General features: G+C 42.7%; 1 long non-coding RNA gene across 1 annotated transcript in view; it reads right to left on the minus strand.

The window, feature by feature from the left end:
• The window catches only part of LOC116529744, an 84107-nt gene that overhangs the window by 61902 nt on the left and 9443 nt on the right, over positions 1 to 12762 (minus strand). Inside the window, exon 2 of the long non-coding RNA XR_004259650.1 lies at positions 6913 to 7054. This is a non-coding gene — a long non-coding RNA (uncharacterized LOC116529744). The remainder of the gene's footprint in view (positions 1 to 6912; positions 7055 to 12762) is intronic.

Genomic DNA, 12762 nt, shown 5'->3' on the forward strand with positions numbered 1-12762 from the left:
CATCTTGTACACAGTGTTTATAAGCTGGGTTGTCCCTCCGCTTTCATTTTCTTTGACTAGACTGGAGCAGTGTTTAAGATTCAGACAATGAATGGCAGCCTTAGTCCCAGTCATCCTCACATTCCAGCCATTCTTTATGATAATGAGCAGGGAGAGCGCCTTCGAGGAAGGATTCTGGAGAAGGTAAAAGGCGCAGAGGGGGAAAGAACAGCAAAACCTCTCTAGTCCTGCAGTGTCTTCATGCTTACTGTAATAATCACTCAGGCACTGAAGCTTCAGTTAATTGCTATTCCCAGGGAATTCCACTGGATTTTCCATTTACAGAGGCAGCTATAACAAAGAGCATGTGAGTGCATGCACACACACACATCACTATTCCTGCTTTCCCAACTGCCTACTGATTGGCTTCCTTGAAGTCCTTGCCTTCCCCATCATTACTACAAAAAACATCAGCCACTGCTGAGTAAAAAAATCATCTGTCTCTTAAGGAACATCAGACAGGGTGTTTGCTGTTCTAATGATTTCACCTGCACTGTATATGAAGCTTAGAATATAATTAATGTTGCATCAATGTCCCCTTTGTCATGGTCTTGAAGATAAGGGCAAGCAGCCTCAGCTGGCTTCCAGACAGGAAGGCCTATACTAGATGACAGTAAAACAAGAAAGAGCACATTCATTTTAGAGCGAAGGGCCAAGTTTACACTTCTAAACCTGCAATTTGTTCCTACAATGTTGAAAATTTTTCATAGGTTTTGTAGGTGGATTCTGCGTATAAACATCTTTGTTTATCACATTTGCATATTTCTGCATATAAACATCTTTGAGTACACTTTTCCTTTCTGCCTCTGACGTCTTGTACAAAAAAAAAATGCCATCTCATGGTGACTATTTTCCAAGTCCTTATTGAATGTACATGATCTTTAAACACTCAGTCCTCAACAAATGCTTGTGAACTCCTATCACTTGTCAGCCAGGTTCTGAATGCTGGGCTTAGGGGACTCTTGCCCTCATGGAGCCTCCAGTCTGGTTACTTACCATGCCCAATTAGTATGGGATCCAAGTTGCTCGGGGTCTGGAGTTTATACACTTAGAGGTGCTCATTAAGAAGGAGAATACAGGGTTCAGTGGCTCACATCTGTAATTCCAGCACTTTGAGAGGCCCAGGTGAGTGGATCGTCTGAGGTCAGGAGTTTAAAACCAGCCTGGCCAGTGTGGTGAAACCCCATCTCTACTAAAAATGCAAAAATTAGCTGGGCATGGTGGTGGGTGCTCTTAATCCCAGCTACTTGGGAGGCTGAGGTAGGAGAATTGCTTGAACCCAGGAGACAGAGGTTTCAGTGAGCAACCTCCTTAATCTCGATTGTGCCACTGCACTCCAACCTGGGCGACAGAGTGGGACTCTGTCTCACAAAAAAAAAAAAAAAAGGAAAGAAAGAAAGAAATAGAATACAAATTTACTGTGTCAAATATTATTTAGAAAGAGTGCAAAAATTAAAAAAAAAAAAAACTGTAAAAGATGCACATCTAAATGAAGGACCTGAAGCTTAAGCTTCAGACATTTCACAGTAAATCCTTTGATGGCAAGGTAGATCGCATTTTCTCAGTTTTACAGATAAGAAAAAGCTGAAGCCAGGGGTGGTAGCTCAAGCTGTAATCTCAGCACTTTGGGAAACCAAGGCAAGAGGATCACTTGAGCCCAGGTGTTTGAGACCAGCCTAGGCAACATGACAAAACCTCATCTCTACAAAAAATACAAAAACATTAGCCGGGCATAGTGGTACACACCTGTAGTCCCAGTTGCTTGGGAGGCTGAGTTGGGAGGATCACTTAAACCCAGGAGATGGAGATTACAGTGAGCCATGATCATGCTATTGTACTCCAACCTGGGCAATAGAGAGAGGTTCTGTCTTGAAAAGAAAAAAAAAGAAAAGCTGATGCTGCCAGATGTGCAGTAGCACATGCCTGTAGTCGCAGCTATTTGGGAGGCTGAGGTGGAAGGATCACTTGAGCCCAGGAGTACAAATCTAGTTTGGGCAATACACCAAGATCCTGTGTCTAAAATAAATAAATGTATATAAAATAAAAAATAATATATATATATTTTAATCTGATGTTTTCTTAGTAAATGGCTGATTAGGGGTCAGTAAGTCTCCAAAGCAAGCAATTCCCCTGCTTATCAAACCAGAGGAATAAAAATGATGATCAGAGGGCATTCAGTTGGAAATAGCTGTTCCCCTAACCAGAGCACAGCTCAGATTATGCTTTAAAAACAACAGACTGTCCAGACAGCTCTGCTTCCATCTAAACCAGGGGACAATTTGCTCCCAAAACATTTATTATAATCTTAGGCTTTGTTTTTCTTAGGGTTTAGGTCATTGCAATTTGCATATTTCTGAATTTCACTGTAGTTGGGTCTGGTTTAAAATTTCTATTTTGCTTTTTATTTTGGTCACTCACCAGCCATATAAGGAGAATGGATGGAGCAGGTAACCATTTTCCAAACTTTTCTACACAGCATTAGTTCTAAAGGACGTGCATCACTGTTAGGCAAAAAAAGAGATATGTGGACACATTAGCTTGGAAATGTTGGATGAATGAAAGTTAAAACTTTTGGGCTGGGCACCAGGGCTCATGCCTATAATCCTTGTACGTTGGAAGGCCTAGATGGGCAGACCGCCTGAGGTCAGGAGTTTGAGACCAGCCTGGCCAACATGGTGAAACCCCATCTCTACAAAAATTAGCCAGGCATGGTGGCAGGTGCCTGTAATATCAGTTACTAGGAAGGCTGAGGCATGAGAATTGCTTGAACCAGGGAGACAGAGGTTGCAATGAGCCAAGATTGTGCCTCTGCACTCCGGCCTGGGCAACAGAGAGAGACTCTGTCTCAAAAACACAAAAACAAACAACAAATAAAAAAACAATTTTCTTTACTACTGATCTCTTAAAGGACATAATTTGTTAATGTGCATTGTTGCTCTTCAAGAAGGAAATATGGTATGCAGCTTTTCCCAAACTCATCCTATTTATTTAAAAATTATTTATGGAGGCCGGGTGCCATGGCTCACACCTGCAATCCCAGCACCTTGGGAGCTGAATGGGAGGATCGTTTGAAGCCAGGACGTTGAGGCCAGCCTGTGCAACATAGGGAGACCACGTTTCTACAATTAAAAAAAAAATTATTTATCAAGTGCCTGCTATGTGCCAAGCACTCTTCTAGATGTTAAGAAACAGCAGAGGATGAACTATTAGAGCATAGAGCCATTTTCCTTGTGAAAGGAAAATGAATATCACGATTCCCAAATCAGTAAGTCAAAGGGAAAAGTTAAGCTGGGAACTGCGTCAGCTCAATCTCCCTCTCCACTGTGAAGCTCACCATAATGTCTTTTGATTCCTTGCCCTGATTCCTCTGTGTTCGTATATCTGCCTCCCACACCAGAGATCTCAAACATAAAGCAATTAATTCCTTACTTTCATATTCCCAGGCCCCAACAATGAGTCAAATCTTCAATCAAAAGCTGTTGAAGAAATGAATAACATATGATGCCTTCAATTAGCTTTTCAATATTTGACCAGTGTCTCCTATGAGGTGATACCTGGGTATCCTCTTGTTTGGGACCTGGTATGTCTCCCTAATCCCTGTCTTTGTTATCCAGTCTGTAACCCTGGATTCTTTGCCCTAGCCTTCTAATTCCCCAACACCCTCCTGAGACTGAAGCCTGCCTGAATTTCAGTCCCCTTCTCCGATTATTGAAGCCTGGCCAGATTTATCCGGCCACCACCATCCTTTCTTGGGGGCGGTATGGCGGTGGGGGGGACTTGACCTTATTCTTCCAGTTGCTGTCCGAGATCCTGCTCCAAACCACATTGGCCGCCAGGCAAAAAGACTTGCCATTTATCAAAAATCCCTATTACTGTGGCCCATACTGGCTCAAGCTTATTCTGTCCACGGCAGATAGAGATATTTCACTGCACTAAACTGAGATGCCCACAACGTTTAGAATACCCTCTGCAAGGCTACTGGTGATATTCCAGGACAAGGAGCAAGACTTGAGCCTAATTAGTTGCCTTATCTCCATCCCATTCCATGTATCACCTTTCCTTTTCCCTCTTTCTCTTCTGCCTTCCTTTTTTCGATCTTCTTCCTTCGTCCTTTTCCTGCTCTTCTTCTTTAACCTCCCCTTCCTCTACCTCATTTCTTCTCTTTTTTTTCAGGATCTCACTCTGTCATCCAGTTGTGAGTGCAGTGGCATGACCATGGCTCATTGCAGCCTTGACCTCCCGGCCGAAAGCAATCCTTGCACCTTGGCCTTCCCAGTAGCTGGAACTACAGATGTGGACCACCATTTTTTTTTTGAGACCGAGTGTCACTCTGTCACCCAGGCTGGGGTGCAGTGGCATAATCTTGGCTCACTGCAGCCTCCACCTCCCAGGTTTAAATTATTCCTGTGCTTCAGCCTCCCAAGTAGCTGGAATTACTACTTGGGAGTAGCCCCGCCATGCCAGGCTAATTTTTATATTTTTAGTAGAGACAGGGTTTCACCATTTTGGCCAGGCTGTGACCTCAAGTGATCAGCAGGTAGTGCTGGGATTACAGGTGTGAGCCACTTCGTCTAGCCCTTCTCTTCTTTTGCCATCTCTTTATTCTCTTCTTCCTCTTTGCCTCCTCTTCCTCCATAACCCTTCATATGCTTAATTATCTTATTACTAAAGCTGTGGCCATCTCTAGATTGTGGTGTCTTCTGCCCCCAGTAAATATCAGACTATTCTTTTTTTTTTTTTTTAGATGGAGTCTTGCTCTGTCTCCCAGGCTGGAGTGCAGTGGCACAATCTTGGCTCACTGCAACCTCCTCTTTCCAGGTTCAAGCAATTCTCCTGTCTCAGCTATATACATATGATCCAACCATGTAAAGGCTGTATGTATACCCCAATATAAGTTTTACAGTAACAAAATAGATGCACATTTAAGGTGGTAAGAAAACGGGTGGCAATTTTTCATTTCTTTCTTAGGATTTGCTCTTCATCATGTTTTAAAGCTGATAAAATAGCTGGATGTCACAGCTCTGAGGTAGTTTGGAGATTAGCCTTTTCATTAACACTCTAGTTCATCTATAGGTGGCAACGACTTTAAATGGCCCACATTAGTCAGCAGAGCCTGCATCTAGCATGACACTACTGGCTTGCTCAATGGGCCTCCTAAAGAGTAGCCTGCTAGAGAATTTAGTCTGGAATAAGTATATCTGTGGATGGGAGATCCCACAAGTGCCAAGACAAGGGTCTGAAGCCTTAGCCTATTTCCATATAAATGATGAAATTAAAAATATAATCACATAAGTAATCATAGATATAGATAATTAAATATATATATATATACTCATTATAATCTTTCAATGTTGCTAATGCTCCTTGGGTTGCAAAGTGTGAACCTAAGGTGACATTATGAAAGAAGTGACCCTAAGGCAAGACACTTTAAGCCCTCTGTCACGCCCATGTAAGGGCTGCCGGAGAGCACCTTGGCTGTGCGGCAGCACCAGTGCTGGGAAAGCACCCACTGTTTAGCCAGCTATGGAAGGAGACGTCCAGGATGTCTCCTTTCTGGAGGAGTTAGGAGAAAACTCTGCTCCCCCAAGCTCTTGTGGTGGGCCTGACGGCTGTCAGGTAGGTCCACAGACATCGGGGGCTTAATTTTCTCTATGTGATGCTGTGCTTCAGCGGTCACGTTCCATGTCCACTTTCATGTTCCGCTTCTGCACCTGGTTCCTCTTTTTCTTAGAAGAGACAATCAGTAAAAGTAACGTAAATCTTAATGTCTTTGTTCTTTCTTGACAAGTATGGAAAACATGCTGACGAATTATGCTCCTTACCTCATCTCGGCTACTTGAAAGGCCTGGACCCCTGTCTCCAAGACACGTGATTTACCTGACCCCATCACTGAACATCATTACCTCACCCTACCTACCCTGCCCCCTCCTTTGTACTCAATAAAATCAGAGTGTCCAGGCACTCAGAGCCACTGCTGGACTCCACGCTTTGGTTGGCAGTGGACCCGTGGGCCCAAACTCCTTTTCTCTTGATCTCTGTTTTTTGTGTCTTTATTTCCACAGTCTCTCATCTCCACACCAGTAGAGAGCGGCTCACAGGACACTGCAGGGCCGAACCCCACAATATCTTATTGACACTGGAGTGTGAAAGACCAAGAAAAAATAAATTAGGGCCAGGTATGATTGCTCATGCCTGAAATCCCAGCATACTGGGAGGCTGAGGTGGGTGGATCACTTGAGGTCAGGAGTTCGAGACCCCCCTGGCCAACATGGTGAAACCCTGTCTCTACTAAAAATACAAAAAATTAGCCAGATGTGTGGCGGACACCTGTTATCCCAGCTACTTGGGAGGCTGAGGCAGGAGAATTGCTTGAACCTGGGAGGCAGAGGTTTCAGTGAGCCGAGATTGTGCCATTACACTCCAGCCTGGGCAATAAGAGTAAAACTCTGTCTCAAAAATTAATTGATTAATTAGGGTAGAGCTGTACATTATTTCAGCTGAAATACCAAACTAGGATGATCTATTAACAGATAGGAGCCTTTAAGCCAAGCCTGATAAAAATTAGTGAGGTAGATTCAGCCTCTCCCTAAAGAAATTAGAGATTATATAATTTTCTCCTCCCTAAATTCTTGTTCAGATCAACCCCACCCATATGTTGCTCACATACATCCTCCTCTGCTCAGTGAAAGAGGCAGAAATATTTAATGATGAGAGATTCAATGTCTATAACTGACACATCAGGATCCAAATACTCAGTGTTAATCAGAGCTATTAAGTAAACCATTTAAAAATTCTTTTTTACACAAACACCTAATCAACAATGAAGTGGACATGACTGATCTAGCCCCAAAGGCAGTCAGAGGAAAGACCCACCTGCAGAAATCATCTCAGAGACATTCCAAAACGTTTAGGCATCGTGCACGCCACGACGTGAAAGAATTTGGTCAGACTGGAAGTCAACAGCTCTCTTGGGAAGCATCTCATGCTTGAAAGCCAATAACAGCATCCAGGAACTCTGAAAAAGGATTAATAACTGACTTTTAACACTCAAATAACACTGGTTTCTCCAGAATATCAGAAGTTCTGAAGATGGAGAGAAGAACATTTGCCCTTAAATCATAGCTTTGGAAACACTGAACTGCTTAAGGCAGGAAGGGTGCATACTTACCTAAATTCAAGGGTGTGTCTGCTCATCATTCATCAGAATGATGCATTAATTCTGCTTCACCTACAAATAAAAGTGTGATCTCAGCCTCTGGGAACAGTTCTGTTCTTTGGGTACACCCTCTATGAAACTCAGGTTGAAATTACTTCTTTGAGTTATTCATCAGGCACCAATTGTTCTTAAGATGAATATTCCATTCATTCCTGCTGTGTGACCACTGAAGTCTCAAAGTCCTAACTTACTGCCATATAGATGTAGTGATTTCTGACTGCATCTCTGTGGGTAATAGGCAGGTTGCTATACCTAATTGAGCAAAAGAGCTATTCCTAGCACACAATTGGAAAGTGAAGCAAAGATTCAACATACAACTGCTTATGATGAGTACGTAGGAAAACCACCAAACAATACATTTAACGGCTGCAAGAATGGGAAGCTCGCATTAATTCAGCTCCTCCAAGAATCAGATGTCAAATCAGGGTTATGAGCAGGAATTTTATTAGGGGAAGTGCCTATGTGTGAGAAAATGGGAGAAAGTTCGGTGAGACTGGGAGAAACATCAGACCATCATGCAAACCTGAGTCTAAGTGAAGGAGGAAGGAAAGTTGGGTAGAAGTGTCCTCAACTACTCTGCATTCTAAAGAAGGCTCAACAAGGTCACTAGATAGTCCTAAAGCCCAAGGCAGCTATGAGAGGCATTCTCTGTCTTCCTGGCCTGCCTTAACATCTCTGCTGTCCTCAGTCATTGGCAGCCCTTGAGAGAACTCCCCTCAGCATAAACAGTTCAGTAAATTTCAGAGCACAGCCAGGTCCTCTGTCAATTGCACACCCCAAAGTTGGAGGTTCACAAGGCATAGACCTGAGGCTGTCTCAAAGCTGCCTACAAATCAAAATGCCTCTAGTACTGGGAAGAGGGTGGTTTGAGGTTAGGATATAAATTAAATGTATGTAGGTTGTTGATTGAAACAAAACAAAACCAGAACCATGCTTTGGGAGAAAGTAAGAAGGTAAGCAGAGAAATGGTAGAATCTGTTTGTTATCCTAACCAGAAGCACAGTTCACCAACATGCTAACTTGACCCATAAAAACAATCAAAACTGACACTTGGGGTACCAGGTATGGTGGCTAACCCCTGTAATCCCAGCACTTTGGGAGGGTGAGGTGGTCAGATCACCTGAAGTCTGGAGTTTGAGGCGAGCCTGGCCAATATGGTGAAACCCCGTCTCTACTAAAAAAAACAATACAAAAATTAGCCAGTATGGTGGTGCATACCTGTAATCACAGATACTTGGGAGGCTGAGGCATGAGAACCTTTTGAACCTAGGAGGGGGAGGTGACAGTGACCTAAGATCACGCCACTGCACTCCAGCCTGGGCAACAGAATGAGACTCTGTCTCAAAAGAAGTAACAACAAAAAAACACCAAACCTGACACCAGATACCTGCTTCACTCTAAAATCAAGATTCATTGACCAATACTGACAATAGCTATGGTTTGGACTTGAGCCTCAACATATGAAGAAGATTGGATTTTAGCAGATGTAGGATTTTAAAATATTTCCCCCAGAGAACAATTCCTCCATTGCATATATTGCTCTGAATGGAGTTTGAATAAATTTGTGCCAGAGTCTTGGATACCTGCCTATTTATTTTTTTTTTTTATAATACCAGACTAATAGAATACAGGCCAAAGTATCTGGCTGAGGCAGATCAGGAGAATCACATAAAACATACAGAACAAGGCCCAAGTACAAATGGAAATGTACTCCTTGATAAAGGTGGCATTTCTAATTAGTAGGAAAAAGATTGTTTAATAAATTGTGCTGAGACAACTGGCAGCCATCTAGAAAAAATGTTTGGATTCTTATAAACTAGAATAAAGTCAGAAGGGATTAAGGGTTTAAATGTTAAAATAAAAGTGCTAATGGGAGAATTTCAAACTCCTCTCTGCATGGCAAGGGACTTTCAAAGTGTGAAACACAATTTGGGAGGCCAAGACAGGCAGATTGCTTGAGCTCAGGACTTTGAGACCAGTCTGGGCAACATGGCAAAACCCTGTCTCTACCAAAAAATACAAAAATTAGCCAGGCATGGTGATGGTACCCGCCTGTAGTCTCAGCAAGTTGTCTGAGGTGGGAGGATGGATTGAGCCTGGGAGTTCAAGGCTGCAGTGAGCCATGATCACAGCACTAGACTCCAGCCTGGGCGAAAGAGTGAGACACTATCATTCACTTTGGCATTGTTTGTAATAGCAAAATATTGGTAACAATCTAAATGTACATTCAATAAAGAACTAAGTAAATAAATTATAAAATATTATGCAGCCTAGCTAGGAATGGTGGCTTACGTCTGTAATCCCAGCGCTTTGGGAGGCCAAGACCAGTGGATTGCTTAAGCCTAGAAATTTGAGACCAGCCTGGGCAACATAGGGAGATCCCCATCTCTACTAAAAATACCAAAAATTAGCCAGGTGTGGTAGCACATTCCTGTAGTCCCAGTTACTCTGGAGGCTGAGCCTGGAAAGTTGAGGCTGCGGTGATCACGCCACTGCACCCCAGTGTGGGTGACAGGAGTGAGACCTTGTATTAAAAAAACAAAAACAAAAACTTATGCTGTTATAAACAAAGAATAAAGAAGCTCTTCATGTACTAACACAAAACAATCTTGAAGGTTGAATGCAGTGGCTCATGTCTGTAATCTCAAGGCTATGGGTGGCCAAGAGAGGAGGAGCCCTTGAGGTCAGAAGTTTGAGACTAGTCTGGGCAACATAGCATGACCCCATCTCTACAAAAAAATTTAAGAATCAGCCAGTTGTGGTGGCATGCACCTGTAGTCCTCACTACTCAGGAAGCTGAGGCAGAAGAACTGCTGGAGCCCCGGCGTTTGAGACTGCCGTGAGTATGATTATGCCACTGCATTCCTGCCTAGGCAACAAAGCAAGACTCTGTCTCTTAAAAAAAGAAAAGAAAAAAAAAAAACTTTAAGATATCTTATTAAGTGACAAGGCAAGGTGAAGAACAGTACAAATAACATGATAAATTTAGGTTAAGATAGTTTAAAGGGGGATAAAAAGGTACAAATTTGTTTATATTTGCAGAGAGTATCTCTCAAACGGAACATAAGAAACGGATGGCTGGGCGTGGTGGCTCAGGCCCGTAATCCCAGCACTTTGGGAAGGCGAGGTGGGTGGATCACAAGGTCAGGAGTTCAAGACCAGCCTGGCCACTATGGTGAAACCCTGTCTCTACTAAAAATACAAAAATTAGCTGGGTGTGGTGGCACATGCCTGTAATCCCGGCTACTGGGGAAGCTGAGGCAGGAGAATCGCTTGAACCTGGGAGGTGGAGGTTGTAGTGAGCCAAGATCGTGCCACTGCACTCCAGCCTAGGCAACAGGGGGAGACTCCGTTTCAAAAAAAAAAAGAAAGAAAGAAACAGGCAATATTTCTTGTCCACATTTTTCATTGAATATTATTTTTGCCTTTTGAATTTTGAATGATGTGAATTCAAAAAATGGAAACCTAAAATAGTTATGAGTCTTTCTGACTTGGTGCATGCTACTGCTAACATAAATAAGTGAAAAGCGGATAGTGTTCACCTAGGGAATATTTACTTAACACAGTGAGCTTGGGTTGGCCTCCCAGCTACTGACACAGATACTCTTCCCTCGTAGAATCTAAATATTTAAAATTTATAAATAAAGAAAACTATCAGATATGTGGTATTTATCATCCTTGACAAACATATCTTTATAGTGATTTATAATGCTCATTTACTATTTATTTACTTTACTTTTATTTTCTTTTTAAAGACAGGGTCTTGCTCCGTTGTCTAGATAGGACTGCAATGGCATGATCATAGTTCACCACAGCCTCAAATTCTTGGACTCGAGGAATCCCCCCACCTCAGCCTCCAGGGTAGTTGGGACCACATGTGTGCACAACCATACCAGTTGATTAAAACAGTTACTCGGGAGGCTGAGGCAGGAGAATTGCTTGAACTGGGAAGCAGAGGATGCAATGAGCCAAGATAGCGCCATTGCACTCTAGGCTGGGTCTATCTGAGACTCCATCTCAAAAAAACAAACAACCAAAAAAACCCCTGCATTATAAAATATTTTTAAACACTTATAAATCAAAAGAATGTTATAGGGCTGCACCCAGTGGCTCACACCTATAATCCCAGCATTTTGGGAGGCCAAGGTGGGCAGATTACTTGAGGTCAGGAATTTGAGACCAGTCTGGCCAACATGGTAAAACCACGTCCCTACTAAAAATGCAAAAATTTGCCAGCCATGGTAGTGAATGCCTATAATCCCAGCTACTTGGGAGGCTGAGGCAGGAGAATCATTAGAACCCAGGAGGCGGAGGTTGCAGTGAGCTGAGATCACGCCACTGCACTACAGCCTGGGCAACAGAGCAAAACTCTGTCTCAAAAAAAAAAAAAAAAAAGACTATTATAAGAAACTCCAAAATAACAATCAGTTACATTAATAATTGACATTTAGTTGCCTTTACATAATCTTTTTTTTTTTGAGACCGAGTGTCACCCTTTCACCCAGGTTAGAGTGAAGTGGCATCATCTCTGCTCACTGCAACCTCTACCTCCTGAGTTCCAGTGATTCTCCTGCCTCAGTCTCCTGAGTAGCTAGGATTACAGATGCCCATCACCCTGCCCAGCTAATTTTTGTATTTTTAGTAGAGACAGGGTTTCGCCATGTTGCTCAGGCTGGTCTCAAACTCCTGACCTGAGGTGATCCACATGCCTCAGCCTCCCAAAGTGCAAGGATTACAGGCGTGAGCCACCATGTCTGGCCAAGTTTTTACTAAAAGCTCTTCCAGGGCCAGGCACGGTGACCCATGCCTATAATCCCAGCACTTTGGGGCCCAAGCAGGAGGATCCCTTAAATTCAGGAGTTCAAGACCAGCCTAGGCAAAATAGTGAGACCTCATCTCTATTAAAGAACATAATTTTTCAAATATTAAAATAAAATAACATCTTTAAAAAGCTCTTAATGGAAAAAATGATTGTCACTCTTTTTTCTTCAAATAAAAGATATTTTGACCTTTTGTAATAATGAATGCATGGACTGTGGAGGATAGCACATACACACACACACACACACACAGCTCTAAGGCCTGTTTAAGGTCAAGTAAGTCGCTGAACTTTTTTTTTAGCTCTTTTTGAGAAAGCATTCATGTAACAACCAGGGTTCTCAATAGCCTTAGAAATGCTGCCTTACAATCTATTTTTGGAAACACATCTGTTTGCTGCCCTTACAAAGCATTCCTCCCTTTACAAAACGTAGGATTTCCTTGTTTAAAATGGAACAGTCCTTTTTGGAGGCATATTTCTTCCACTTGTCTCAGAATTTTGCCAAGGTCTTTAGGGAACGCTTTTTAAAATTAAAAAGCAGCCAAGTGTGGTGGCTCACGCTTGTAATTCCAGCACTTTGGGAGGCTGAGGTGGGTGGATCACCTGAAGTCCTGCCTCAGTTCCAGACCAAACCCTGGCCAACATGGTGAAGCCCTGTCTTTATTTATTAAAAACTTTATGGGGAAAG

Source organism: Sapajus apella, unplaced genomic scaffold (genome assembly GCF_009761245.1).
Source record: "Sapajus apella isolate SASKATOON/1434 unplaced genomic scaffold, GSC_monkey_1.0 scaffold63, whole genome shotgun sequence".
In the NCBI taxonomy this organism is placed as follows: domain Eukaryota; kingdom Metazoa; phylum Chordata; class Mammalia; order Primates; family Cebidae; genus Sapajus; species Sapajus apella.